The 6,000-nt window shown below is 39.4% G+C and overlaps 1 long non-coding RNA gene across 1 annotated transcript in view; it reads left to right on the forward strand.

The window, feature by feature from the left end:
- LOC306800192 overlaps positions 1-1,776 on the forward strand; it is a 28,023-nt gene extending 26,247 nt beyond the window's left edge. The window contains exons 2-3 of the long non-coding RNA XR_013773771.1: positions 785-1,002; positions 1,539-1,776. This is a non-coding gene — a long non-coding RNA (uncharacterized lncRNA). The remainder of the gene's footprint in view (positions 1-784; positions 1,003-1,538) is intronic.
- The last annotated feature ends 4,224 nt before the right edge of the window (positions 1,777-6,000 follow it).

Raw genomic sequence — 6,000 nt, forward strand, 5'->3', positions numbered from 1 at the left:
TCAAATCTTGTTGTGTTAACTATTTGTTTTGGAAAAAATTACTTATTTCTCCAAACATATCCATATAGCATATGATCCTGATCTTATTAGAAAACAAAGCAAAACAGAGATCCAAACCCCATGTTTCTTAGGAAGTGAAACATCAGTTCCATGGGGAATTCCATTATTCCTAATACATTTGTCTGAATTTCAAAAGAGAAGCTAAATATTGTTTGTTTATTTATTGGAAAAACAAAAATTGATTTTCAAGTAAAGGGAATAGAAATACTTAGGTATGGTAATGTCAAATGCCTTTTTTTTTTTTTTTCCCCAATGCTTTTATTCATTCTGTATGCATTTGCTTCAAAATTAGAGCAAGATATCAATAACACTAGATGTATGGTAATGGAATGTCCTGAATTAGGCTGTTTAAAATGAAAGCTGTGTGCCCACTTCCCCAGAGCACTTCTCTTCAGGATGAGGTCTATCAAAGCAGCCTGGTTTGGGACTTGATCTCACAGGCATCAGGGACGGAAAAAGGATCTTCCACAGACTGATGACATGCAGGAAAAATATGGGGCTTGTAGCAGAATGGCCATCAGATAGCCACAGTCCTGGAGGTCATGGAATTCATGGCATACACATGGACTCACAGCACGGTATTTAAAATGCCACATTCATCCTGAAGTGAAAGAGAGAGTTTCCAGTAGTGTGATTAAGAAATACTCCCACTATTTCTGCCATAGAGTACCTGTGAATCAGCACTTTCTTATTTCTGTGTGTCTTTTGAAATTTCTCCATACAGAACATCCTGTGGTTGGAAAATCACAGGCGTGTCTGCAACCCTCTGGAGTAGAGAGAGTGATTCAAAGGCTGTGATGGAAAACAGAGAACCAGACTTCAGGTGTAAACTGGAGAGAGCTTTGCTGCCAGCAAGGCATCCTTTGAGGTGGCTGCAGCTCAAAAGGGATGAAATGAGAAGAGTCAGAGTTTGACTAGAAGTCAGGAAAAAGACCAGCTCAGGTCAGTTAACCTACCACGTTGCATGTGGGGGATCTGTGATCAGCCACAGTCTTTGCCTGCTCTGAAATAGTGTAATTTCAAATAAAAAGACTGAAGGGATACAATCTTCAAAGGTATCTTTGGCTGAATGGCAGTTGCTAGGGCTTGCTGCCCTAGGCACATCTGATGGAGGACTCAGGAAACTACCCCGGCAAAATGCTGCAACTGATGAGAGAAACACTCATGTAACAGAATGTAGCATTCAGGGAGTGAGTCTTGTGGACGGATAGAAAAAGATGGAGAGGGAAAACAAGCTGTTCAAAGGCATGAAAATAGAGGCCAAATAGAGTTGGACTCCTCATCCTGTCAGTGATGAAATGCCATGACAGATACATAAAATCATGGGTCTAGGCTGCTTGGTGACTTGAAGGTGACTTCCAGTTTTGTTATTATTCTTAGCTTAGATGTAGTTACCCAAAAACCTGAGGAATCCTCCTGTACTTTACACATCTCTTTCTTGACTGTCTCAGACACATCTGAGAGTACTTATTTTGCAGACTTTAATAAAATCATACAAGAAGGAGATGCAGGAAGCAGACATATTCAAAACTAAATGGATCTGGGATCTTCAAAACTAATGGATCTTGGAATAACAACCATTTGAAAAGGTGAACTGAAATCATGGCCAATACATTCATCATCACCTCTTCATTTTGAAGAGAATGTCAGTTCCAGTGTGGAGATATCCCATAACTCTGCTGATGATAGAAATAAGCAGAAAGAACTGTAGCTATTGGAAGACAAAATAAATGTGAGTAAAGAAAAACATTTTCTTTCACTTTCTTGGAAATAATCTTTTCTGTCTTCTCCTTACTTTCATCAGAAATGTGCACTCACACCCCCAATTTCCTTCCCCCAAATTCTAAATAAGAAAACCCTCAATAAGTGATGAAGACATTGCAGTTTTAGCCTGTCTGCACAAGATATTAACTGATATAAAAATTCTCATTTGGCGTCCCAACCAAGGGCACAGGGTTGATAAATTTCTGGGTTTTTCCTTTAACCTCCCCTGACTTGTTAGAACTCTTGCATAATTGCTCATTTCACAAATCTCTAACTGTACCAGGAAAGATTTGGTGCCCTGAGGTCAAGGCTCAGTGGAGTTCTGTCATCATTGAAGCCTGCTCTCAATTCTGGGTTTGGCAGGCTGGCTAGCTGGCTTTAATGAAGGTGATCTGTGTAAATTCCAAATCTGAAGATCTAAGCAGAAAATTCACGAAGTTGAAGCTAGATCATTTGAAGGCAAATCTGAGCATTGTAAATATGTGCCAGTAGCTTCCTCCACAGATTTTGGAAATTAGATAGAAATTTCCACTGAGAATTTAAGCTGCTTTGTAATGGTTACTGCTGTGGCTAACCAGGTTTGGAGTGGGTCTGCTGACTGGATTTTGTTGCTCCCTTGAGCAATAAATCTTGCAGTAGAAAGAAGCAGAAAGCAGAAGGTTACTAATGGAATTTCCACCTAGAAAATTTTGTTTGAGGCATGCTCATCTATGGAGAACATCTATGGAGATCTTTCGAACAGCCTACTCCCTGATTCCTTCCATCATATTTGATGGCACCAAGCACTCTGTGTGGTCAGGGAGACACAGATTTCTTCACATCAGAAGGAGAGACCACCAGGTAAAATTTTCCTCTAGAAGCAGTCATAAAAATAAGAGACAAAATTCAGCCCTTAAAAACTGATGATCCAAATGAAGTTATTATTTCAAGACTATTGTTACTGGTCTGGTGTTTGCAAAGCAATGTAATTTCTCTGAACAAAATTACTCAGCTCCTTCCAGAAGAAAGAACTGAGCTCTGGTCCTGGCCTCTGCCTGTCCCTGACATGGCAGCAACTAGGATTGTCATGGTGTCTCAAAGTATCTAGGGAAAAGCAGCAAGAGCTCCTAAATAATTTGGCAGTAAGGAAAATGCCCTCTTATCATAAATTTTCCCTTAGCTCTATGTAGAACATGATCTATCTGTCTGACAAATAGCTAACTTCTAGTTTAAGAGCTAAAGACAGTCTCATTAACTTCTTTTAAAAATAAAGTGATTTATGTTTCCAGTGCAGACATAGAGAAGGTGTGTTGCTTATGAGACACATTTGGCCCAACTCCCACCCTTGGAGTATCATAATCAGATCTGGATAAATACACAGTCTTTTCTCTTCTGGGAGTACTGGACCACATCAGCTGGAAATATATTTGATTTTCATCAAGTGTATTTGAATGATCTTTCTTACCTTGGCAACAGTATAGATGATCCTTGTTGATCCTTTCAAATGCAGTTTATCCTTCTGTGGTTTCATGGTTCCTTTATTGCAAATTCACCTGGGCCAAGTTCTTACTCATCTTACTTTTGGGGAAAAAAAAGTCACAGAATGCCTCTGAGGACTTGTATAAGTGAATGCTCAGGAAAAATGTAAGCCAAAATATTTGGTCTACTTTAAGAGCTGTAGAAAACTGCATCTCTCCATTGTCCCATGCTACCACTGGTTTATCCAAACTGCAAGTGTTGAGGGTTTTTTTTTAAATTTATTTTTACTATTTAAACTCTGCCGTCTTTCCCTGAATTCCTTCATGGACTGAGTAGCCAGGTGAAAGTTTTCCCATACAACACCCTTTTGACTTCAAAACTACTGACATTAGTGGCCTTGTGTCTCACTAAATACTCTGCAACATTTCCATTCTCTTTTGGATATTGTACTTGTAGTCTCTCCTAGGCATTGCAGTCCTATTGAAGGGCCAGCTATGTGAGAAGCCACTGAAGAGTCTCTCCATGACCTCATAACTCTTGAGTCCTCTATTTTTCCTCCATGGCTCCAATTGAGGTATGCAACAGCTGGGTTTTTTCACATGTGCAGAATGGACTTGTGAAATAAGTGGTATCCATAAGGTTAAGAAAGTGTCTGTCTGTCTTTGGGTGCTCTACTCAGCATTTCCTGAGCTCTTAAAGCACTCTGAGCACCACCACATGGGTATTTCTTGGGAGAGTTCTTGAAGGAGAAACCAGCACGTGGCTGCTGGTTGTTAGTGACCAGCCTTGCATTTTTATGTAGTCCTTATGGGAAGAGTATTGATGCTGGAGAACTTTTGTCCTGTGTCTGTGTGTGCTTGCAAACAGGTTCAGTCACTCAGGGAGTGCATGGGCTGGCTTGGGGTAGGATCATACACATCATTACAAGCTGTGTGGATTTTGCTAGAGCAGAAGTCAGTAGAAGTCATTGAGAACTATTTTAGACAGATCGGGATTGTTTTCATTTGCTCATGGAGACAAATGCTTTAGTTAGAAGTTCTTAGAATTAGAAGATTTCGAATTGTACAGCAGCACGAGTTTATAAACAAAAAATATAAACAACCTCATGACACTAAATGGAGGACTCAGGACTTTCCAGGGCTTTGACTAAGTTCTTTCTTCTTCCTAGAAAAGCTGAGTATTCTCCATATCCTATGCCTGAGAACTCCTCTTATTTCAATGTTTGCAGGATGGGAGATGAAGAAACTATGAAAAAGCCATGACTCCTGGGTTGTAGGGTAGGCAACTCACTCAGAGCAACAAGAAGAGTTTGATTTATGGCCTGCTGCTAATTGGAGTTACCCATAGAATTGGGATGTGTTATTCTGTAAATTGCAGAGAGACAGATGACTAGCCAGAGCACAGGGGAAGATGAGGGAGAGATTAATTTGGTAAAATTCTCTATGATTTATTGTGTGGTGATCCCAGCCATCCCAATGGACATCACTTTCACACAGTAGCTAGGTTCCTGCAACATGCAACAAGAAAGTTCCTTCAAATCTGCAAGGGACTGTTACTGCCCATTTTTCTCTCTGATTTACACACATTTGCCCAAGAAAAGGAAGTAAAACTTTAGTAAGTTTTTTTTTTTTTTTTTTTTTTTAAAAAGCAAGCTTTATTAAGGCTTTTATTTATGGCAAAATATTTTAAGAAAACATATTTGGTACAAATGGTGTTCCATATCTCCCTAGGTTATTTTATTTCTTCTTTTGTAAGATGACTTTATTATCTTCCTGTTTTTTTATCATTATAATGGTTGTGGTTGTGTAAGGGAAGGGTCTTATGATTAATATTTTATTCTGGCAAAGATCAGATCAATACTTTGCTCTCTCTATTTTAAATTTAATTTAATTTAGGCTGCTTCTTTTCCAGGGTTGGTAACTTCCTCCACAACTTTTCTGTCTACAGGTCTTTCACACTCGTGTAAATTTTTAGTATTGATATAGTGACTTGGAAAAAGAGCTCATTCCAAGAGGAGAGGGCAAGATGATATCTCCAGACTTTGTTCTTAAAATCTGTAGCTTTTTTTTGGAATATATCGGCCCTTGTGGATTATGTAGACTCAGTCTTGAGTCTAGCTTGTCAAGAAAGCTGCAACCTTCCTGCACCTCTTCATCATGTCCAAGAATACTCAGGAAGAGACACATACAGGGAAACAGAGTAAGAAATTTTTGAACTCTGGTTCTCTTCCTGATTTTTATCTCCTTTTTCTGGCCCTGTCATATGAGGAGCTTTCACACAGGTTGCGTGCTTTGCTGCTTCTCGGTGTAGCAGGAAGATGAGGACAGCTCTCAGATGTAGGCTGCTGGTCATGTTGTGCCTTGCTCTCCTTAAAGCTCTGAAGAGCAGCCCAAATATGCCTGAGGAATGTCTGCAGCTTCAGCCGTATGAGAACCCTAGTTGTGCAGACAAGATGACGAGATTTTAAATAAATGAACAAAGTGTGGGCAGCAATTGTTGTATCAGATCTTTTGAGAACTGTAAAGGTAAGAGCAAGTTGCAGGAGTCAACAGTTCCAAAATATTTATATTGTAAAAGAGCACATGAATTTGTGTGCTGAAAGGAAGTGGAAACCTAAACGTTGCTGATATTTCAAATATCCATTAAAAGATATAAACTGTAATGGACCCTGATCTTGGATTGTCACTGGCTTCCCTTGGAACTAGTTTGAGCTTATGA

The sequence above is a fragment of the Erithacus rubecula genome (genome assembly GCF_903797595.1).
Source record: "Erithacus rubecula genome assembly, chromosome: 3".
NCBI lineage: Eukaryota > Metazoa > Chordata > Aves > Passeriformes > Muscicapidae > Erithacus > Erithacus rubecula.